A 25,300-nucleotide genomic window follows, 5' to 3' on the forward strand; every position below is an offset into this window, starting at 1 on the left:
CTGTTTTCGCAAGCTCTGCTGACTCTGATTTCTGCCCACAGCGTGTAACAGGATCCTCTTAAATTCTGATTTTTTCAATGGAAAAACTTTTACAACTCCCAAACATATTCTGTTACAGTAGTTTATTTTTTAAAAAAACTTTCCCCCCATTTTAATTGGGGTGGTTCAATTCCATACAAACAAGCAAACTCCCAAAATAAGAATAGCCACAATGAGGAAAAATATTAATAACTGTGATTCAATATAAAGTATATGAGCTTTAGTAATTCATTAAAATATTTTTATGTGTTTCTTTTAAAAATACACAAATGGACACAGGTGGTATTTATTTGTTCTTAGATTAGTTGGATAGGGGTTAGCATTCTGAAATTCAAACAAACAAACACAAAACTTTATACAGGATCAAACATGTTGATTTCTACCTTCCCTCACCCACCTCTCTTGGGTTTAGCATCTGAAAGTGGTTAGTAAGAAAAGAATAACTAGCTGGTGAGCTTTTTTTAAACACCAAAAGACAGAACCCATATATTATATTTGGTTAACGCTATGGACAGAAGTTTTAGTATTTTTCTTTTCTATCAGTGAAATGTTGGGTACCAAAGAGTCATTCCCAAAAGTTTTGTAAAAGGTTGAGCTTCTGATCATTCCCATTCCCAGGAAAAGCTCAGCATAGTTCATTTAAGTTATGGCTCATCACCTGCAAAAATAAGTTCTGCATAATTAACCTCAGCAAACCAGCCAAGGAAGACCTGAAAGATTCAGACGAAATTCTCAAATACCTGAAGATAAGCTTTGCTGTCCTTAGTATGGAAAAGATCTTAAAAAGATATCCAATCTTAGATTTAAACAGGAACATTTCTGTGTCCTTCAAACATACCAGCCTTAAGTCAGGTCCAAAGGGAAGAGACGATCCTGGAATTGACCCTCTCTGGTCCTAGTGATCAGATTTGCCTGAGGCCACAGGATGCGTGAGAGTGTGTGAGTCGCAGGATGGGGTGGGGGTGGGGAGTTGTATTTGCTATTATAAAGGACCAAAACAATTTCCAGAGGGGACCAAGGAGAAATTAAACTCCTTTTTTTTTCTCATGTAAATCAAGTAGCTATTCACCCAGATAGGTTTTTCAACCAATGTCATTTTTAAGATTTCAACCTGATCTATTTATTCATAAATAGATCACCAAAAGATTTTCTGTATGGCACAGCGAGCCTCTTTTCCATACCTCTTGGGAATCCTTGTGCTTGCTGAATCAAGTGAATTAAAAATGGTACCAAGAAAGGACCAAGGGCTATTTAACAACGCATTTCCTTGTGTCTCAAATCTGCACTGTCTCACACAGAACCTCGTTTCTTGTCACTTCACTGTGTGAAGAACAGCAGGCCACAGCCATTCAAGCTGCCCCATCAACTGTGAGTTTTAATTTGAGCCACTTTCACATTTAAAAACAAAACAAAACAAAACAAAACAAAAAAAAAAAACCCTCACTTTTTCCACCAACCTGACTTCACCCCGGGTTGCACCACCTAAAGCTTTGAGGCGATGCTCTACTCCAGAGTAAGCAGACCATATCAAGCGTGCCTGCAACACTCACAGGCTAATGAACAATGCACAAAAACAAAAGGAACAGCAAGGCTCCTATTATCTGATCTTCCGTAAAACACAAAAACTGCCTTCTCTGGTGCAGAGGAAGTGCCAGGAAGCCTGCAGGTGTGAGCCGGTTAAAAGAAAAGGCTTGGGCTAAATAGATTCTTTGACTGTCAGGGATTAGAGTCATGGCACTAGTGGTAACACACATCTTTTCCTTTAATTTACAAAATTTTCTCACGAGTCTGCAAGAGTTCACCCCATCAGGGGCTTTCGGAGGCCATTGAAATGTCTTAAGTTTTAATTAAGTTGGAGTTGTCAGAAGAAAGCTTTTTTGGCACAGAGTCAGGGTCATTAATTACTGCTATCTTTGTTTCTTTCTGTAAAGAGAACTCCGCTGACTTGTTGGGTTACTTACCCAGCTTACATTTTCTATCCTCCCGTTCCCATTCATTTCCAAGTGGGACTTGATTAAGCAGTTTACCAATTACTTCCATCAGTTCTAGGTACAAAGCATTTACACAAGCTTAAATCCTAAAAAACGTTTCCCATTAGTGGTTTGGGGTACAGTAGTAATAATAAATTTGTCTAGAAAGTTATCCAAGCAGCTGAATTCGTGCATGGAATTTTCTTGTATTTAAAGATAACTCTCCATGCATTTTTCACATTGTTACTTATTCAACATACCTACTCACATCTTAGAGCCTGTGATTTTGCCTTTTATAAAATGCTAATCAATTTTTTATTTACTTTATTCAATGACACATAATGTAGCTGGAAATATCCAATTTTTGCCTGATCTCTTTTAAGAGGAGAATATTCTTATTGTTTTTACATAAAACTGGCTGCCATCAGGACTGATAATATTTTGTAGATGTAAGAAAGCAAAAATTTTAGGTAATTCATTAATATGCTTCGTATCTATCTAAAGCAAAGCCATTGCTATTTGAATCAATTACGTGAACCACCATCATTTTTTAATTTAGTTTGCTATAGGATGTATGCGTTCACTGGAGCGAGATTGAGAAACAGAAAGAGGGAGAGAGAGAGAGAAAGAGAACCTGAAAATTCCCCCCCCAAGGGGGGGGGGTATGGCCAAGACGCTAGGTCTGGGATTTGAACTATGTAGTGAGTCATGTGAAATCCAGTTCCTTAATCACCATGCCACCTGCTGGCCCTCACGACAAATCTTTTAAAATTGTTATTTTGTAAAACATTTTTTAAATTTTTTTAAGGATTTTTTTATTTAACTTTATTTATTTATTTATTTATTTATTTATTTTAATTTGACCAGACAAGGACAAAGTAAGAGAGAGAGAAAGTGAGAAAGCAAGCTGCCAGATCTAGGACTCAAACTGTGATCAGCCATGTGAGAGTCTAGAGCCCTCAACCACCATGCCACCTGTGGGTCTCCCACTTTTTTCAAATTTCTAAACTACTGACCTGAGTACAAGAAGCCCAAAAAGTTTAAAAAGGGGATCAGCAGGTGGTGTGGTGGTGAAGGTGCTAAACTCCCACATGACCAACCATGATTCAAGTGCTGGTCCTGTCATCTTGCTTTCTCACTTTCTCTCTCTCTCTCACTCTCCCCCTCTGTCTCTGGTGAATGTATGTGACTCATAGCAAATTTTAAAAAATAATAAAATTAAATAATTCTTTTTAAAAAATGTTCATAGAAAAATAGAATGAAAGCAGTAATTTATATTGGTGTAAACATTTTTGAAATTCATTCATAGATTTTTCATAATTCGCGTTTTCTATGAACTTTCTAAAAATCATATTTTTTTAAGAATTAAGATCCTGATGTTATGAGAAAGTGTACTATTTGGTGATAATTTGCTTTGAAATATTTCCCTTATTGTTTTCTTTTTTTAGATTTTTTTCCCATAAGGCATGTATGCTCACTGGAGAGAGACACAGAGAGAGGAAAAGTGAGAAATTACCCTCTCAGGATTTGGGGCATGCATACACACTTTTCTGGCATGTTTTGCAGGCTGCTGTGTCTGGAACTCAAACTACAAAATTGGCCATGTGGGGTCCAGCGCTTTACTCACCTACTACCTGCTGGCTCTATAATGTATATGTTACATGTCTCACTCCTCCCTTTTTCATTTCATGTAGAAACAGCAAAAGTAGAACAATTTAGTTAACACTCAGAAAAAAGAGTAAAGTGGAATAATTCTCAAAAATCAAGAAACATTGAAAATTTAGTAAATCTAAGCAAAATAAATGTATTTTTAAAGGATAATTTATTTACTTTATTATTATTACCTTTAATTTTTAATTTGCTATAGGGCATGTGCACTCACCAGAGAGAAAGTGAGAAAAAGGGAGAGAGAGAGAAAGAGACAGAAAGTCGCCAGGTCCAGGATTTGAATCACAGCCAGCTATGTGTGAATCCAATGCTTTAACTACCACACCACCTGCTGGCCAAAGATAAATGTACTCTTGTTCACCACAAAAGCTAGAACTAATCTTCAAATTGAATAACATCTACATTTTGTTTGTTTTGTTTTGTTTGTTTGCTTTTTTTTTTTGAGATTTTTTTTTTTTTTTTTTTGCTATAGGGTGCGTGCGCTCGCCAGCAAGACAGAGAGGAACAGAGAGACAGAAAGTGAAAAATCAACCCCCCAGGGGGGATGGCCACACCACAATCCCTTCTCCTCCATTCTCCTCTCAGGATCTTGGCACGCACGCACGCACACCCGGCGTGAGTTTAAGTCACCAGGTCCGAGACACGAACCACGGTCGACTACATGGGAGTTCAGCAACATAGCCGTTATGCTAACTGCTGGTCCTAAATAACATCTATTTTTGAATCTGAATCTAATAGATGTGAAAAGATTTACAAACTTGGACATGTCCAATTACTAAACTCATCCATTTCTTACCTCATGAACATATAAAACTTCAAAATAATTTTTCTAGTAATTTTAGAGTCACTTGTCATGAATAATAATTACAAATATGGTATTGCCAATAAGTGTCATTTCAGACAAAGGGCCTTGAATGGCACAATGGGCACTTATTGTGATAGTGGCAATGCCTCATCATATGTGATGATTCTCGGAGGACCAACTTTGGTCCAGAATTTGAACTAGGCTCTAGAAGGGAAAGCTGAAGCACCTAGTACTTTCGTGTACTCTGGTTCACAAGTGGGCCATGATGGACCACAGGAATTTTTTTTTTTTTTAATTTGCTAGAGGGAGCTTGTGCTAGCCAGGAAGAGAGAGAGAGAGAAAGAGAACCACCAAGGGGGAAGGCAATGCTGCAATCCTTCCTCTTCCATTTTTTCCTTCAGAGTTTTGGGCATGTGTGCACATGCGACAAGTGTGTTTTTTAAGCCACCAGACATAGGACTTGAATCATGCAGTTGTTCTTGTAGGATTCAGCCACTACAGCTACCATGCCACTGACTGGTTCAAAATTTCTTAGGCTCACTGAATAGCTGATTCTGTCAAGTGTCAGGTTTTTTTTTAAAAAAAAATGTATGCTATTATACTATTCTATTTACTTTCTAAAATGTTGGTGCTTTATTTCTTTTTCTTTAAAGTTCATTTCTCTATTTCTTTTCACAAATGAGAAAGAAAAAGTGAGGAGACAGCACCCTGGACAGGGTCTTGATGCCATAATCCACCCCCAGACTTAGGCGGCCCCAGGTTAAGGGCACATGTATGTCTGTCACACTTGGGGAGTTCTCTGGATGTAAACCCCAAATTCTCCCATGTGGAGTATTGCATTCTAACTGCCGCTCCTGGGTGGCCCAGTATATTTATTAAACCTGAGATGATGCACCTGAGAAAGAAGGTAACTTTTCCTCTGGTCTTCAATAGAAGTTCAATGTTTCTAATCCACAATAAAAAAATAAAATTTAAAAATATAGATGAGGGGCCAGCAGATGGCATAATGGTTACATTGCTAGGCTCTCACATAGTTGACTGCAGTTTGAGTCCCGGACCCAATAGCTTAAACCCTCACGCTGGGCACATGTGAGTGTGTGCCCAAGATTCCGAGAGGAGAATGTAGAAAAAGGGATTGTGGCATGACCACTCTCTGGCAGGTGATTTCTTGCTTCCTTCCTCTCTGTTTTTCTCTGCCTCTCTGGTGAGCATATGTGCCCTGCAGCAAAAATCTCTCTAAAATAAATAAATAAATAAATAGAGATGAGATAAATTCGATCATTAAATATACTCAGTTCATTTAAGAAAGTACAATTTTCTAAAGAGTAGTGAAGTAATATCCATACACAGATCATTTCAAAGCCAAATATGAAGTAAAATTCATCTTTCAGGGTTGAGTAGTGACAGCATCCGGGACCAGCAGTTGGCTTAATGGCTATGTCACTGGACTCCCATGTAGTCCACTGTGGTTTGAGTCCCGGACCCGGTGGCTTAAAACTCACGCCGGGCGCGTGTGCATGTGTGCCTAAGATCCCGAGAGGAGAATAGAGGAGAAGGGATTGCTGCGTGGCCATCTCCCCGGGGGGTGATTTCTCGCTTTCTGTCTCTCTCTCTGTCTGTCTGGTGAGCGCATGCACCCGATAGCAAAAACTTCTCAAAGAAAAAAAAATAGTTACAGTACCTGAAGGCTACTTTTTCCTATGCTTTGTGGTCTATCTTGTTTATGTGTTTTCATATCACCTCCAATGATACCAGGACTCAAGGACTACAGTTTTTACCCCAAAGCTACCTGTCAAAGTGCTAGAATAAAATAAACACTTAAGAATGTAATCAACTTTTGCTTTGCAGAAGCTTTTTCACCTTATGTAATCCCAATAATCTTTGGGAATTATTGCCTGTGCTTTGGTGGTCTTATTTAAGAAGTCTTTTTCTACTCTGAGGTCTCCAATAGTTTCCCCTGTGTTTTCCACCCGTAGTTCTATAGTTTGGGGGTTTATGTTTAGATCTATGATCCATTTTGAGTTGATTTTTATTAATGGTGAGAGATAGGGGTCTAGTTTCATTTTTCTGCAGGGTTGTGCTGTGGAGATATACAGTGATTGAATGTAAAAAATAAAATAAAATACAAATTTTAAAAACAAAAGGAATTAACTTGAGCAAAGATATAGATTATATGTGAATCAACTCGTAATTAGGATTATACAAAAAATATTATTTACAGATGTATATAATGATTCTTTGACATTTTAAATCATTCAATAAAGCAGTGGATCTATTCTGCCCAACCTCAGTTATTCGAATTTGCTATGGATGCCTCATCATATGTGATGATTCTCGGAGGACCAACTTTGGTCCAGAATTTGAACTAGGCTCTAGAAGGGAAAGCTGAAGCACCTAGTACTTTCGTGTACTCTGGTTCACAAGTGGGCCATGATGGACCACAGGAATTTTTTTTTTTTTTAATTTGCTAGAGGGAGCTTGTGCTAGCCAGGAAGAGAGAGAGAGAGAAAGAGAACCACCAAGGGGGAAGGCAATGCTGCAATCCTTCCTCTTCCATTTTTTCCTTCAGAGTTTTGGGCATGTGTGCACATGCGACAAGTGTGTTTTTTAAGCCACCAGACATAGGACTTGAATCATGCAGTTGTTCTTGTAGGATTCAGCCACTACAGCTACCATGCCACTGACTGGTTCAAAATTTCTTAGGCTCACTGAATAGCTGATTCTGTCAAGTGTCAGGGTTTTTTTTAAAAAAAAATGTATGCTATTATACTATTCTATTTACTTTCTAAAATGTTGGTGCTTTATTTCTTTTTCTTTAAAGTTCATTTCTCTATTTCTTTTCACAAATGAGAAAGAAAAAGTGAGGAGACAGCACCCTGGACAGGGTCTTGATGCCATAATCCACCCCCAGACTTAGGCGGCCCCAGGTTAAGGGCACATGTATGTCTGTCACACTTGGGGAGTTCTCTGGATGTAAACCCCAAATTCTCCCATGTGGAGTATTGCATTCTAACTGCCGCTCCTGGGTGGCCCAGTATATTTATTAAACCTGAGATGATGCACCTGAGAAAGAAGGTAACTTTTCCTCTGGTCTTCAATAGAAGTTCAATGTTTCTAATCCACAATAAAAAAATAAAATTTAAAAATATAGATGAGGGGCCAGCAGATGGCATAATGGTTACATTGCTAGGCTCTCACATAGTTGACTGCAGTTTGAGTCCCGGACCCAATAGCTTAAACCCTCACGCTGGGCACATGTGAGTGTGTGCCCAAGATTCCGAGAGGAGAATGTAGAAAAAGGGATTGTGGCATGACCACTCTCTGGCAGGTGATTTCTTGCTTCCTTCCTCTCTGTTTTTCTCTGCCTCTCTGGTGAGCATATGTGCCCTGCAGCAAAAATCTCTCTAAAATAAATAAATAAATAAATAGAGATGAGATAAATTCGATCATTAAATATACTCAGTTCATTTAAGAAAGTACAATTTTCTAAAGAGTAGTGAAGTAATATCCATACACAGATCATTTCAAAGCCAAATATGAAGTAAAATTCATCTTTCAGGGTTGAGTAGTGACAGCATCCGGGACCAGCAGTTGGCTTAATGGCTATGTCACTGGACTCCCATGTAGTCCACTGTGGTTTGAGTCCCGGACCCGGTGGCTTAAAACTCACGCCGGGCGCGTGTGCATGTGTGCCTAAGATCCCGAGAGGAGAATAGAGGAGAAGGGATTGCTGCGTGGCCATCTCCCCGGGGGGTGATTTCTCGCTTTCTGTCTCTCTCTCTGTCTGTCTGGTGAGCGCATGCACCCGATAGCAAAAACTTCTCAAAGAAAAAAAAATAGTTACAGTACCTGAAGGCTACTTTTTCCTATGCTTTGTGGTCTATCTTGTTTATGTGTTTTCATATCACCTCCAATGATACCAGGACTCAAGGACTACAGTTTTTACCCCAAAGCTACCTGTCAAAGTGCTAGAATAAAATAAACACTTAAGAATGTAATCAACTTTTGCTTTGCAGAAGCTTTTTCACCTTATGTAATCCCAATAATCTTTGGGAATTATTGCCTGTGCTTTGGTGGTCTTATTTAAGAAGTCTTTTTCTACTCTGAGGTCTCCAATAGTTTCCCCTGTGTTTTCCACCCGTAGTTCTATAGTTTGGGGGTTTATGTTTAGATCTATGATCCATTTTGAGTTGATTTTTATTAATGGTGAGAGATAGGGGTCTAGTTTCATTTTTCTGCAGGGTTGTGCTGTGGAGATATACAGTGATTGAATGTAAAAAATAAAATAAAATACAAATTTTAAAAACAAAAGGAATTAACTTGAGCAAAGATATAGATTATATGTGAATCAACTCGTAATTAGGATTATACAAAAAATATTATTTACAGATGTATATAATGATTCTTTGACATTTTAAATCATTCAATAAAGCAGTGGATCTATTCTGCCCAACCTCAGTTATTCGAATTTGCTATGGATATGTCTGATTATAGTCTGAACATAGTATGTCTTGAACTTGGATCTGCCCATGTTAAACACTTTCTGGAATATCTTGGTAATTGTGAAATAGTTACATGCAGTCTGAGAAGTTACTGGGATTCACTTTTCATCATTCTTTAATTTCATAAACATTTAGTGTGCATGTTAGGGCAAACACTGGACATGGTACTGAAGGTCCAAGCAGGAAACAATATTTTCTCAGTGTTCTCCTGACCTAAAGGAATATGCTAAGAAACAAAAGAAACAAATACAATCTACGAAGGTGAGATTTCCCCCAAAGTGACTTGCAGTAGAGGAAAAGCATCTCTGTACCACATTCAAAGCGATGCTAGAGGTTGTTCTGGAGTCCCCCCAGAATCCGCTTGTGGACAGATGAAAGGGCAGTCAAAGCAAATGGACCAGCATGGATGACATCTGTAAGTTACAGAAAGTGTGCACTTAAGGAAAAAAACAGAGGATCAGACTCTTAGTACGTTTAATGGCAGGCTAAGATGGGCCTTGAAACTGAAGGATTTGGAGAATTAATTAAAGATTAAGTTGGAATGAGATGAGACTGGCCTTCATGGTTCAGAAAAACCACTGGGGCCATGATGTGCTGCCTAGAGTGGAGAGCAGACCAGTCGTGTGGCCTTTGCCTTCTTTGAAATCAAAGAAAGCTCCCTATGGCTCTTCCTCCTGGTCCCTGGTATTTGCCATAGCTCTGTTGACTCCCTCTCTTATCCACCATTGATTACATGTCTGAGTCTACCAGAGCTTACTAGTAAACACCTTTAGTGAATTCAGTAATTCACACAGGGTGACTCCCAGATTTCTCTCTCTCACCAAGGTTTTTCGTTTGAGATCTGAATTCATTTACAACAAATACCATCTTGGCAAATATGCTTAGACACCTCATAGCTGCTCAAACTGAACAACTGTAAAGCTGCTGATTCTCCTTCCTTATTTGTTTTCCACTCTTCCCCTTAATAACTAACTTCTTTAGAATACTTATTTGTATGCCATCGTTCTAAAGGCCTTACACACAATCTTTCATTAAATCCCCACAATGTGGCCTACAAATCAAATACTAAACTCACCCTCCATTTTAGGGATGAGAGAATTGAGGTATATAGAAATTCAGCTGAAATTAAGCAAAAGCTGAATACCTGGTTTTCGTTTTGCTTTGTTTTGTTTTGTTGCCCTTAATTTTGCTTGAGGGCATGTCTTCTCATCAGAGAGAGAGAGAGAGAGAGAAAGTGGGCAAGCCCTCTTCGGAAGGATGGACAATCCATACGCCCTTCTCCTTCATTCTCCTCTTGGGATTTTGAGCACACATGCCCAGTATGTTTTTCAAGCCACCGGATTCAAGACTCGAACTGCAATCAGCTATATGGGATCCAGTCATCTTAACCACATAACACTACCTGGCCCAAATACCTACACGCTAAACAACTACACCATATACCTTCCTCAAGCATTTCAGTTGGTGACATCTCAAATTCACCCAGTAGATGGGCCAGCAGATGGCATAATGGTTATGTCACTGGACTCTCAAGTAGCCAACTGTGCATCGAGTCTCAGACACAGTGGCTCAAATCTCACGCTGGGTACATGTATGTGCAAGAGCAAAATCCAGAGAGGAGGGTAGAGGAGAAGGGATTGTGGTGTGGCCATCCCCCTTGGGGAGTGATTTCTCATTTTCTGTTTCTCGATCTCTCTAGTGAGCACACACACGCCCTATAGCAAAAATCTCTCTCCTAAAAAAAATTTAAAATCACCTAGTAGCTCATTTCAAAAATACAAGAGACATCTTTGAGTTGATGTTTCCTCTTCCTTGCTACCTACATCTAAATTATTAGTCTAAGATATTACTTAGTCTGAGATATGCCTTCTAACTATTTTTCAGCATGTCAATTTCTCTATATTTTACTGCCACCTCATGCCATCAACTCTCATTTCTTCTAATCAATTCAGACAATAACCACAGTGTCTTTAAAAAGCAATCTGATCCGTTAATTTAACAATTTGTAGAACATATGCTATGTGCTATGCACTATTCTAGGTGCTGAAATTGTAATAGTGAATAAAACAAAGTCCGTGCCCTCTCAGAGCCTAAATTCAAGAAGAGGAGAAGAAATATAATATACAAACACATACACTCATAATTTCAGGTAGTGATAAGGGCTGTGAAGGAAAATAAAGCAAAGAAAACTAGACAGGCAGGGCAGATGGAAAAGAAAATGCTATTTGGGTATGCTAATCTGATAACTTCATACCCTACTTCATACTCTCCAGTAGCTTCCCTTTTCTCTTAGGAAAAAAAAACATAAGATCCTTACCAAGACTGAAAATAGAGTAATCATATGGCCAGGCTTTCCCAGAGCACTTCCAGTTTAATACTCATTGCTCCTTCACTTTCAAAATATTTCAGTTTTAGACGAAAGGGTCCTGCATGATTATGGCTTCATTCTGTCTCTAGCTTCAGTTCACTCATCTTCCTATAGCTCACTTTACTCCAACTATCCTGATGTCAGATCTTCCAAGTGCGAAGTTCATCTCAAGTGTAAAATTTCTAGAATCCTCTCAGGCTTAAATGTTTGTCTTTCCCTTTCCTTTCCCTGCCTTACTTCTATTTATCCTCCACGTCAAAGCTTTTCAGCTTAAGGGTTTTTCCTTTTTCTTAAGAAATCATCCCTATTGCTTCCTTTGTTGCCTTCTGTATTTGTTTTTCTTTGGAACATTCATCCTACCAATAATAAAATATTAGCACAATAGATTTATTGCCATCTTTTTTTTTTCTTTTTTTCCATCAGATTATAAACTTCATGAGGGGATGAGTTGATTTTTTTAACTGGCCAGAGGGCACATACACTCACCAGAGAGAGAAAATAAGAAAAGCATCCCCCATGGGTGATGGTCTTGTCACAATCCCATCTTGTTCTCAGAACTTGGGACACATGTGTCTGACATGCAGCCATGTCTGGGACTCAAACCACATAGCCATGTGGGATCCAGCTACCCTTACTACCATGCCATCATGAGTAAAGTTTTTTGAGCTGGCCCAGGAGCTGTTTTTTTTTTTTTTTTTTTTTTTTTTTTTTTTTTTAACAATGCACACTGAGGGTTTACGTACTCACTAAAGACAGACAGAGGCAGAGGGAGAAAACACCACCAACAGGACATGGCCATGCCTTAATTCCTTCTACCTTATTTCTCCATCCTGCCCAAACATGGGACACCCATGCACATGTGCCTAGTGTGATTTTCAAGCTTCTGGACCAGGTCTTGAACTGTGGTCCACCATGTGGACAGCATGGTACATAACGGCCGGCAGGCAAGAGACAGAAAAGTTAATCAAGACATAACATTTGATAGAAAGTTTGACTGATTCATTTGGTATAACAGAGGGCAGCAGAAGAATGGATGATGCTGACATTAACAGAGATGGGAGAAGCAATATAAAAAACAGGTTGGAGAAAGGAATGGGCTATATTTTAAACATACTGAATTTGAGATGCCTGTGGGATGTCTAAATAGAGTTTGTTATTACTTACAGCAAAATTTATTTGTTTTATAACAATGATATTTTTAACAGAATCTGTGTCAACTCAGGTCCAGGAAGGCTTTAAAAGAATTGTGAAAAGCTGGAAATTCCCATTTGCCTGGTAGAATAGTGATAAAAGAAATCATAGTCTTTATTTTGCCTCTCCAGCCCAATTTCAGAGAAGCAAACACCAGCCCACAGAGATGAGGTAGCAGTAGGAGTCAGCAACTGGTTTCTGACCCCAGTTTTAATTCTGCAAGTGAGTATGCCACTTGGTAGTAGTTTCATAAGAAAAAGAAGAAGAAGAAAAAAAGGAAAAGAAAAAGCAAAAGCACAGAATACCTAAGGAGGTGGCAGGAGATAGTGCAATCTATGTAAATAATTCAAAGTTTCTCTATTATTTAAAAACTAACTTTCAAAATCTGCTCTATGCACTTACATTGATATACATGATAATTTGCAAAGAAAATGAGATTGAGTGACCTTTTGACTCCACCAGTAGGGCCAAGTGAAATTGTCCCAGGAGAAAATCAAATTCTAACATAAAAGAGAAAATCATGCAAGGCATACTGAGATGATATCACAGACATGAAAATAAATTGATTCTCCATGTACAAAAATAAGGACTTTTGGAGAAATCATTTACATGACCCATTTCCCTGAGTTTCCCTGCAATAGTTGACATTGCTAAAGTTTGTTCTTGAAATCCCTTCTTTTAGCTTCACTGAACAGCCCACTAGAGTATTACTTTTCTAGTTGCTTCTGTTTCATCTCTTTAGCTGTTTCTTCTTCTTTATCTTCAATATAAGCATAAGTCTATCACCTGTGCTTTCTTTTGATTTAGCGCAGATTACTCACCAATGAAGATTCTGAACAGAAACCTTCATCCCCAAAAACCATACTGCCTGCAAACCCACATTTATCTCCTCCTGGAGCTTCCACCTTTTCTCTAAACTCTCTAAGTCTTGACCTGAGTCCATTACCTTCCTTTTAATCTAGCCTCTGCTCCTCCTTTAGGCCTGCCACGTTTCTGATGAAGATAGAGAAATGTGGGTGTCACCTGAGAATCCTTCCTCTTTTCTGGCCTAGCATCTAATTCGTTCTAATGCGGCCCCCATTTTTCCCTTTCTCTCAACTCTCACTGTCCATGTTGAAGCTATCTACTTCTCACTGGAGCTACTGTCACCATCCCCTCAATCATGAGATGAGCATTAGCATCGCGGCCTGAGTTATCATTATTTGTTACCATTAATGTTATTCCAAACTCATACTATGCTAATCCTGTGATCAAAACCCATCCATGGTGTCCCTGTGTCAATAAATTCATTTGTAAATCTTCCACAAGTCATCTAAGATTTCACATTGCCTTCCTGATTATTCCATTGCTTGTCCTCTATATCCCAGAAAAACCAAACAGCTCATCATTTCAAAAAATTCCTAAAAGTTACTGATTTACCTTATGCCTTTATTCACACTCTTCCCTAATTTCCTATGTGAATATATATCCAAATTCTACTCATTATGTAAAGCTAAATCCAAATATCACCTCAACTAAAAAAGACTTTCTTGACTTACACAACTAGAAATATTTCTGTCTTCTTTTGAACCTAAAAGTACTTTAGCTAAATGCCTCCAATGGCAATTCACGTTCTTTGTCTTTTGTTAGAGTTATTTAAGCACACGCCATATTTGTCCCAACAATGTGTCCAATACAGGACCATGTCCAATCTATCTTCATAAAGTGCCAGGTCCAAAAAAGCATATTCGATAACCACCTATGCACGTGCTCTTTAAAAAATAGTTAGCAGTTAAGGGAATTGGATCCCACATGCCCTCTTGCAGTTTTAATCCTGGCCCCAGAAGCTTGAATATTCCTTTTTTTTTTTTGAGAAGTTTTTTTGCTATAGGGCACGTGCGCTCTACATGCAGACAGAGAGAGACATAGAGACAGAAAGCGAGAAATCACCCCCCCCAGGGGAGATGGTCACGTCGCAATCCCTTCTCCTCTATTCTCCTCTCGGGATCTTGGGCACGCACACACACACGCCCGGCATGAGTTCTAAGCCATTGGGTCCGGGACGCGAACCGTGGTTGACTATGTGGGAATCCAGTGACATAGCCATTACGCCAACTGCTGGTTCCCTTGAATATTCCTTTTTTAAATAATTACTTTTTCCTTTTCATCTTTAACTTTATTTATTTATTTTCAATTTGACCAGAGGGGAACAGAGTGAGAGAGAGAGACAGAGAAAGGGACAGAGAAAGAGCAAGCCACCAGATCCAGGACTTGAACCACAGTTGGCCATGCAGGAGTCCAGCACTGTTAACCACCACACCACCTGTTGGCCCTTTATTTTTTTTTAATGGCTAAAGGGTGCATGCACTCGCCTGAGAAAAACAGACACAGAGAAACAGAGAGAAAGCGCCTCCCAACAAGGCTTGGTCATGTTAAGATCCTTTTTCCTCCATTTCTCCTTACCATCAGGATTTGGGGCATGCAAAGACATGTATCTGGAATGTTTCCCAAGCTCCTGGTGCCAGGACACAAATTACAAAAGGCCATGTGGGATCCAATTTTCTTAACTGCTAAGCTACAGAGTCAGTCAAATATATTTTTTATAAGATTAGGTCAGGCAATAATATATAAACTTCTATGTGCAGATATCTAACAAATTTTAGTTTCCCTCCTTTCTTCAACACATTTGTGGTCAGTCGCTAGGGAGTCTTCATTATCATGTACGCAGATTTTTACCTACCAACATTTTAAGGTGTGCTAGGATAACAAGAATGCATGAGAGAGGGTCAACTCCCCAGATGGACTCAAACCGTGTTTCCTATTTATTAGGGCAAAACTGAGAAAAACAAACAAACAAAATCCATCCCAACACAGAAATGTTAACATAATGTTAACACAAGTGGCAAGAACATGAAAGGAATAAATCTAAATTTCACTAAATAAATGTAAGGTGGCTTAAGGCCCTTACACATAGCTTCATTTCATCTCTGGTTTACTGATGAGAAAAATGAGACTCTGAAATTAAGACACTATTTACCCAAAACCACGCTTAGCTAATAGGACACTGCAGACTTTCTCTTGAGAAAAGAAAGGTTCAAAATGTTTGATGTAATATATTATTCCTTTCAATAGTAATTGAAAAGTGGTAAAAGCACATTTAGTATATTTTAGTTTGTTTGGTTGTGTGTGTGTTTTTCTCTCATTTGTATAGGGCATGTGCACTTGCTGGAGAGGAACAGGAAGAGAGAGAAAAATGAAAAAGCACCTCCCTTGATTCTCCTCTTGAGTATGCACACACATGAACCTGGCGTGTTTTCTAAGCCACTAAGTCTGAGACTCAAACCGCACTGTTGACCATATGGGATCCCCACCATGTCACTTACTAGCCCTTATCATACAAGTACTTTTAAGGACCAGCAGATGGTGTCATGGTGACACCGCTGGACTCTCACATAGTCGACTGCAGTTTGAGTCCCAGACTCATTGGCTTAAAACTCACGCTGGGTGCATGTATGTGTGCCCAAATTCTCAAGAGGAGAATGGAGGAGAAGAAACGGTGGCATGGTCATCCCCCCTGGGGGGTGATTTCTCACTTCCTGTCTTTCTGTCTCTCTGGTGAGTATATTTGCGCTATAGCAAAGATCCTTCTGGAGGGAAAAAAAAAGGGGTACTTTTAAATTTTTTCTTTTTTGGGGACCAGCAGGTGGCATGGTGGTTAAGGCACTGGACACTCCCACATAGCTAACCACGGTTCAAGTCCCTGACCTGGTGGCTTGCTTTCTTGCTTTCCCTCCCTCTCTGTGTCTCTCTCTGGTCAAATTAAAAAAAATAAAATAATAAAAATGGACAAATAAATAAAATGGAATCATTCTTAAATTTTTTTTTTCTTTTTAATTTGGCAAAGGTTGTGAGCACTTCAAAGAGGAAGAAACCACCCTTCAAAGGAGTATGTTCCTACTGTAAACCCTTCTCCTCGGTTTCTGCATCCTGTCTGAATGAGAATGCACATGTACCTGGCATACTTTCAGTTTGTTAGGGCCAGGATTCAGACTGAATGTTTGTCTGTGGGAGATCTGAGTCCTATAGCCAACAAGCCACAAGGCCCGCCTAAAACTATTATAAAATATTTAAATAAGTCAATATTTAAATAAATTGTTGTCATAATATTGTCCTATGTATTATATTGTCTACTAGCCTTTATTCTATTTTTTTATTCTATTTTTTTAGATTGTCTTACCATAGGGCACCTGCACTTGCCAGAGAAAGAATGGGGGGGTGGGGGGAATCACCTCAGATTTTGGGCACACATGCGCATGTGCCCAGTGTGTTTTCCAAAACTCGGACCATGGAGTTGGCCATATGATTCAGCACCTTAACCACCATAACACCTGCTAGCCCCATTCTGCATCTTTTTAAAAAGGAGGAAATACTTAGTAAATTGCTATCAGTATTTGAATTCAGAGATGACTGACTGGAAGGTCCATTAATCTGATGAGATATTCATTACTGATAACCAGTAAAATGGCATTCCACATGATCCACAACCTGTGACCATGAAAGTAATAATGTTTTTACTTTTTTGTTTGTTTGTTTGTTTTTTTGAGAGAGGTTTTTGCTGTAGGGTGCATGTGCTTGCCAGATAGACAGAGAGAGACAGAAAGCAAGAAATCACCCGCCAGGGGGGATGGCCAAACCACAGTACCTTCTCCTCTATGCTCCTCTCAGGATCTTGGGCATGCACACACATGTGCTTGGCGTGAATTTAAGCCACCAGGTCCGGGATTCGAACTGCGGTCGACTACATGGGAGTCCAGCGACATAGCCATTATGCTAACTGCTGGTCCCTATGTTTTCACTTTTTAAGCAATACTTAGGTGGGCTATTTCCTCAAAAGAAGATTATTGATATATTTAAAATACAAGCAAGATAAACATTTAAACCATGCTTATATGTCCTGGAACATATCATGCTACATATCTAACTTGCAGTCACTTTTGAAAAATTGTTCATTCATGTGATAATCATACAAATGTGTGATTTGATCAGGCTCTCAGCAATAACTCACCAGCAAATCACATTAAAATTGGAGAGAATAAATCCTAAAATATTTGCCAGAACCAGATATGAAGACATTAACAACTATTTCTTAATAATAGAAAAAGAATTACTTATTAAAATTTTTGGCATCGGTTGGCCTAAATGATCAATTTTCAATCTTTCCTTTTTAACACTTGTTCAACAAGATTTCTAGAAAATGTGCTATTAATACATAATTAACCATTTTTCAAAGTTTCTTCTTATTAATGTAGAATACTCTTCATTCTCTTTATTTTCTAGCCATTCCTCCTACCATTGGGGGATATTAGGTAGGTTAGAACTTTTTTCTGTTTTTTTCTTAGCTCTGTCTTTAAATATGGCCATGCCATAGATTTATGATGACATAGATGAAAGTGTGGATTTTTCTTTTCTTTTTTTTTTTTTTTTTGGAGTGGTTTTTGCTATAGGGCATGTGCGCTCACCAGGAAGACAGAGAGAGACAGAGAAACAGAAAGCGAGAAATCACCCCCCAGGGGGGATGTCCACATTGCAATCCCTTCTCTTCCTTTCTCCTCTCAGGATCTTCAGCACGCACGCACACACACCCGGCATGCATTTAAGGCACCGGGTCCAGGACTCGAATCATGGTCAACTACATAGGAGTCCAGCGACATTGCCGTTATGCCATCTGCTGGTCCTGAAAGTGGGAATTTTTCGAGCATGGTAGATTAAGGTCTCTATGCTCCTCCCTTTTTTATTTTCCTTTTTTGAAAGTATTTTGTTAAAAGGCACACGTACTTTCCAGAGAAAGACAGAGACAATGAGAAAGGAAAAGTGAGAAATCACCACCCAGGTGGGATGGCTACACACACAAGGTGTGATTTTGGGCTCACATGTACATGCACCCTGTGTGTTTTTTAAGCCACTGGGAATGGTACTCAAACTGCACAGCTGGCCATGTGGAATCCAGCTGTCTCAACCACCATGCCATCAGCGGGCTCTCTGCTTCTTTAATTACTGGCATTATGTCCTTCAGTGAAATGTTTGACTACGCAGCCTCAATATTCTCTTGTTATTATTAATAGTTATAACAACCTCATATGGTTGTTTGGAAGATTCAATAAAATAACATAGAGGTGTGTAGTTCCTAACTACTGCATTTGGCAATGCATGAGATATAAGGGGACTTGAAAAGTTTGCAGGAAGGTAAAATTCAAGTAAATTGCTTTTGCTGCGAAATTGTTGAAATTCATGGGTAGTTTTTACTAATACACATTTTCATGAACTTTTTGAAGACACTGATATAGGAATACTGGTATCATGTTACATTTTGAACTGCCACCCAGTTTGGCTCCCAGGCCACTTAGAGGTGATTTCTGCAGGATTGTATTCTAAGGCTGTTTATTAGAGAAGACACATCACTTTGTTAATGATATATTAACCTACACAAATAACATATTAATATTTGAGTGAAACTATTGCTATATTAAGTATTTACTATTAAAATTGACAAAAAAGGAAAAGAAAAAAGGAAGAGGGTATAAACCAACTGATAGCTTCTGCAATTGATTCATTTTAAGAATTTTGGCACATATAAAATCATATAAAATTTTATATAATCAATAGTTTTCATACAGAAACACATGAGGTTTGGTTAACACAAAGATTTTTTTTTTTTAAATTGCATTTCTGGTAGAACTTTGCACAGGGATTTCTTATTGTATTTAAGTAGTGTCTTAAGGTATAATTTTTATGGTCTATTAAGCATAACTGTCAAGCACCTTAAACACAACTAAATGAAGTGGAATTACTATTAACTTCTATTTTAGTTCACCGAATGCCCAGACAATTCCAACCAACTATATCCGGAATACTATTTTATGACAGCTCATGACTTTCTATGTTGAGCTTCCTTGACTTAAAATTTTTACGAGATTGAAAACTGGTCTCTGAGATGGTGCTTGAAAGTTGGGTCATTAGTCCTCACCTTTTAAGAAATAATGTCTCAGCAGGCTATGTTTGAACCACTTGTGCTCAAGGAGGTGTTAACAGAGTTGTTAATTAACCTAGGTCTGGAATCTATTGTGAAGAATCCCAGAAAGTTGGAACAATGAGGAAGCATTCTTTAACTTAGACCATGGAATAAATGATTTTTGACTTAATAAGATAGTCCAAAATGTTGTCTAAGACTAACATTAGTTTAGAAAAAAAATGGAAACATGAAACAGCAGTTGGTCAAAAATAGGGGGCAAACTTACAGAAAACCACCTTTTGAGAAAACCAATTCGAATGGAAATGGACAAAATGTTTATAGAATGATCCCTCTCTTCTTCGCACTTAAATATGAATGGGTGACAGCCGGAAGCCTTAAAATTATCTCTCTTTTATGAGCCTCTGATTAGATCCATGATGGGCTTAAGTTTGCCAAGACCATCATTTAACAAATTCGCAATGAAGGGACTGGCAGATGAAGTAATGGTTGCGTTGCTGGACTTAAGTGTCGTCGACCATGGTTCAAATCCTAGACCTGGCCACTTAAAACTCATGACAGGCACACATACATATGTGCGTGCCCAAAATCCTGAGAGGAGAATGCAGGTGAAGGGCGACTGCGATATGATCATCCTTCCTGGGGGATGATGCTTCTGCAATTGATTCATTTTAAGAATTTTGGCACATATAAAATCATATAAAATTTTATATAATCAATAGTTTTCATACAGAAACACATGAGGTTTGGTTAACACAAAGATTTTTTTTTTTTAAATTGCATTTCTGGTAGAACTTTGCACAGGGATTTCTTATTGTATTTAAGTAGTGTCTTAAGGTATAATTTTTATGGTCTATTAAGCATAACTGTCAAGCACCTTAAACACAACTAAATGAAGTGGAATTACTATTAACTTCTATTTTAGTTCACCGAATGCCCAGACAATTCCAACCAACTATATCCGGAATACTATTTTATGACAGCTCATGACTTTCTATGTTGAGCTTCCTTGACTTAAAATTTTTACGAGATTGAAAACTGGTCTCTGAGATGGTGCTTGAAAGTTGGGTCATTAGTCCTCACCTTTTAAGAAATAATGTCTCAGCAGGCTATGTTTGAACCACTTGTGCTCAAGGAGGTGTTAACAGAGTTGTTAATTAACCTAGGTCTGGAATCTATTGTGAAGAATCCCAGAAAGTTGGAACAATGAGGAAGCATTCTTTAACTTAGACCATGGAATAAATGATTTTTGACTTAATAAGATAGTCCAAAATGTTGTCTAAGACTAACATTAGTTTAGAAAAAAAATGGAAACATGAAACAGCAGTTGGTCAAAAATAGGGGGCAAACTTACAGAAAACCACCTTTTGAGAAAACCAATTCGAATGGAAATGGACAAAATGTTTATAGAATGATCCCTCTCTTCTTCGCACTTAAATATGAATGGGTGACAGCCGGAAGCCTTAAAATTATCTCTCTTTTATGAGCCTCTGATTAGATCCATGATGGGCTTAAGTTTGCCAAGACCATCATTTAACAAATTCGCAATGAAGGGACTGGCAGATGAAGTAATGGTTGCGTTGCTGGACTTAAGTGTCGTCGACCATGGTTCAAATCCTAGACCTGGCCACTTAAAACTCATGACAGGCACACATACATATGTGCGTGCCCAAAATCCTGAGAGGAGAATGCAGGTGAAGGGCGACTGCGATATGATCATCCTTCCTGGGGGATGATTTCTCGTTTTCTGTCTCTCAACTTCTCTGGCGAGCACACCAGCCCTATTGCAAAATTCTCTCTTAAAAAAAGAATCACTGTGGCAATGTCATGACTCTTGTTGGTAAGCATATGCACAAATGTTTCATCACCCACTTACAGTCAAGAAGGTGATAATGATCTCCCTCTAATATCACTGTGAATCTACATAATTGACTAGCATCATAAACACACACGTGAAAAAAATTTTTCTCAACTTCTTGATGAAAGTTACTAAGCACTACTTAGTCATCCATGTAGACCAATTCATGTCAATTGCACTGACAATTTTCTTTAAGAAATTGTTTACAATATTTAAACCAGCTTTATCCCTTTCATGTCTCTCTTTGTATAACCTTCTGAAAAAATATAGTCCTGGGTGAGAAGGTGGCATGGTGGTTGGGGCTCTGGACTCTCACATGACCGAATGCAGTTGGAGTGCCAGAACTGGCGGCTTGTTTTCTCACTTTCTCTCTCTCTCTGGTGAGCACATGTGCCCTGTGGCAAATTAAAGAATACTAATGATGGTAAATAAAGTTAAATAGGTAATTCCAAAAAACTAAAAAAAAAAAAAAAATGATGTATTTCTAAACTCTATAAATAAAGGATCAATGCCGAGAGAAGCCCTGCTGTGTTCTATTCCAATATTCCCTCCATTTTGTTGATATTATGGAGACCAAACCATGTCATGAGATAAATGAGAAAGATTATGAACGTATGGGTATAAAGTTAAGCTGTTGTAATAAATACACATAAAAATTAATGTGGTCCACATGCAGCCATGGATCTTTAAATGGGAGATTGTCCTGACAGTCACTTTTAAACCAGAGACTCGACAGCGTGTATTATTATTACAGTATCAATTTTAATTGGACCTACATTTTAAGCAGTTCATGTGTTTATAGTTAATATTTTTTAGATAGAACCAAAGCGCATTCTGATTTTTTTCTTTTTATTCATTATTTCCTCAATAACAATCAATTATATTTATGAGTTTCCCCTAGCAATATGCTTATTTACAAACATTATCATATATAACACTAAAGCACTTTCTTGATCTGATTTAACTATATTAATTCTAAATGCACCCTGGTAGCTCATCTAAGGTCTTTATTGCTAAAGTCTCAGGCTTTGGAAATTTGGAGCCATCGGCTGACATTGCCTATGATATGGTGGCTTGGGATTAGACTAGAGAGGAGTTGGACCGCTTCGGCAAAGGTGGGAAAGCTGAGATAACGAAATGGCTTCTCATTCTCAGCATCTAGTTGCCTTCTGGGGACAAAAAAAAAAAAAAAAAAAGAGAGAGAGAGAATGAGATTTCATAAAAATAGCCAAGAGAGCTAATGGAGAGTTCTCAGAAGAAGTCTTAAGAATAGATCTTAGTGTGATGATATTTTCAGAGAAAGTAATACTCCTTTACCCTTCAAACATCTCGCTAACAGTCATTATTTTTTAGACCTTATCTGGTAAGAGGCAATTGCTTTAATTCCATTGGAGAAATAGAAGGCCTGAAAAATTTATCTATATGACAAAGTCAAGACACTGATTAAAACATATTTTAGGCATAGTACAAAAGACAACTATAGACTGGCATTTTGGAGGACGATTCTGGACTGTCTTGGAAAATGAACCCAGGAGTTAAAAATATAATTTTTTGTCTATATGTATTTATCAGAACCTTGACACATAAAAGGCATAAGAACTGATCATTCAAAAAATTTTCATCATAGCACATTTTAGTAAAACATATGCATCTTATTTTCTCAAGTTTCAAACTTCCTGACTTTCACATGATCAATTCCTAATAATACATTACAATCCTAGTATTATACATATTTGAAAGATTGTGAAAAACACTAACCACCTTATACTTAGAACACACAAATTACTGCTTATATACCTCATCTGATTTTTCAAATAAAGTCAATATAAAATTCAAGGAAGATACTAATTTCTTTTTATAAATCTGGCTTCCTAAACTTTTACATGTATTCGTAATAATCTCGCTGTGGGCCAGCTGGTGGCATGGTGGCTGGATACCACTTTGTAGTCTGAGTCCCTGACCAGCAGGCTTGAAAAACACACCAGGTGTATGTGAGTGTGTGCCCAAAGTCCTGAGAATGGAGGAAAAGGAATTGTGGCATGGCCATCTTTCTTAGGGGGTGATTTCTCATTTTCTTTCTCTCTCTCTCTCCCTCTGTCTCTCTGGCAAGCACATGTTTCCTATAGCAAACCAAAAAACAAAACAAGCTTTATTGTATATTTCAATATTTGTTTACTTGCTAGAAGTTCTTATGTCTAATAAAGAAATAATTAGTGTATTCTAAGATTTTCCTTTTTTCCTGACTTTATTCCGCTTAGAATTTCCAGGCTATATCTATAAACCCTAAGAATATAATTAGGTGTCCTGGCTCAGAAACGAGTCATACTTTCTTTGTAACACTAAAGAGGATGGTGTCTTACTTATTCATGATGGTATCTATTAAAACAAAACACTCTCTTAGAAAGCATCTAAATGTGTTTTGCTTGAACTACTGGCCATCCTCCAGAGGAATAGACCCACTCCAAGAAAGTATTCTGACAATCTTGATTTTATTTGTATGTAGTTTTTCTGCAAGTAAATTTTTCCATTTTTAGAGTATTCAACCCAATGATACTACACAATCCAATCAAGACAACCCAGTACAAATATTCCCAAGTGACCTACTGTGACCTGTTGCCTTCTGCACTGCTCTGGGTACAGAGTCAAAGAAACCGCCATGAACATCAGGCCAGAATGCAGTCAAAATAGAGATATTTGTTTTGAACCATTTATTTTAAAATCAAGGCCTTTTCTGTGAAACATCTTCATGTCAGAGAATCAAATGATGTTACAGCTTGAATATTAAACCACTTTTTTTTTTAAATTTTAAAACATATATTGTCTAAAAGTTGTTTGCATCTTTATCAGATCCAAGACTCTTTTCATATGCCTTTTCCTATACTGAAATAAAGTCACATACAACCTTATCTATTGCAGAATTGAAACAAAGCAATAATGATTTCATTGTAACAGAAAGAATAACTAAAAGAAAAAAGGTAACATAAAATAACATGTATTTATTTCCCTTTGGAAGAGGTGAGGCATGGCCACAGTACATGATGGAGGCACCGTGTGTTCACACCCAGTTGTTTTTATCTCTGTGAATTCATAAGTAAAAATGCTTATAGTTACATCTGTGTTTTATGGGCATCGCAAATTTCATGAAGAGGCTACCTATTAGTGATATCATTTTGCCAAATGGTCATTAACTCCTAGTAAATTCTCAAACCAAACAAAAACAACATCTTCCCTTGATATACCTGATAGTTGCATTCCTGGAAATCTTAGTATATATCAAGACCGTGTTTAAAAAAAAAAAAATACCTTATGTATCAAATGGGTTCACTGAAGCTGGAATGCAGAGCAAGCTTTCCTTGTGCTGGACTCTCACACACTGTAGCTGTCTGGTGGACCTGAGCCCCACGTAATAAATGCTGTTAGTAATCATTTCTCACTGTGACCATCAACAATACTTGCACAAATTTCCAAAACTCTCATGGGACAGTACTCCTGCTGCAACCTAGGAAATCAATCCAGGCTGTCTATTGAGAGCTACACTGACTTTCACCTCCCCCTTGCTTCTTTGATTCAGAAAAGCCTTCTCTAGCTCCTCAGGCCAGAGGATTAAAATGTCCCCGTACACAGCTTCATGTTCCCCACGCATTCTCTTTCACAGCATGTCTCCTTCTCTCTCTCTCTCTCTCCTCTCTCTCTCTTTTTTACTTTTAAAGGTTTTTGCCATAAGGTGTGTGCCACACTCACTGGAGAGGAGACTGAGAGAAATAGAAGAAAAGTGAGAAATCACTCCCCCAGGGGGGATGGCCATGCTGCAATCCCTTCTCCTCTATTCTCCTCCTGGGATTTTGGGCACAGACGCACATGGGCCTGGCATGATTTTCAAGCTGCCAGATCTG

General features: G+C 38.2%; 1 protein-coding gene across 1 annotated transcript in view; it reads right to left on the reverse strand.

Moving 5' to 3' along the window:
- ZFHX4 (zinc finger homeobox 4) overlaps nucleotides 1–25,300 on the reverse strand; it is a 230,495-nt gene that overhangs the window by 107,410 nt on the left and 97,785 nt on the right. The window lies entirely within an intron of this gene.

Source organism: Tupaia chinensis, unplaced genomic scaffold (assembly GCF_000334495.1).
Source record: "Tupaia chinensis unplaced genomic scaffold, TupChi_1.0 Scaffold000667_1, whole genome shotgun sequence".
Lineage (NCBI taxonomy): Eukaryota > Metazoa > Chordata > Mammalia > Scandentia > Tupaiidae > Tupaia > Tupaia belangeri.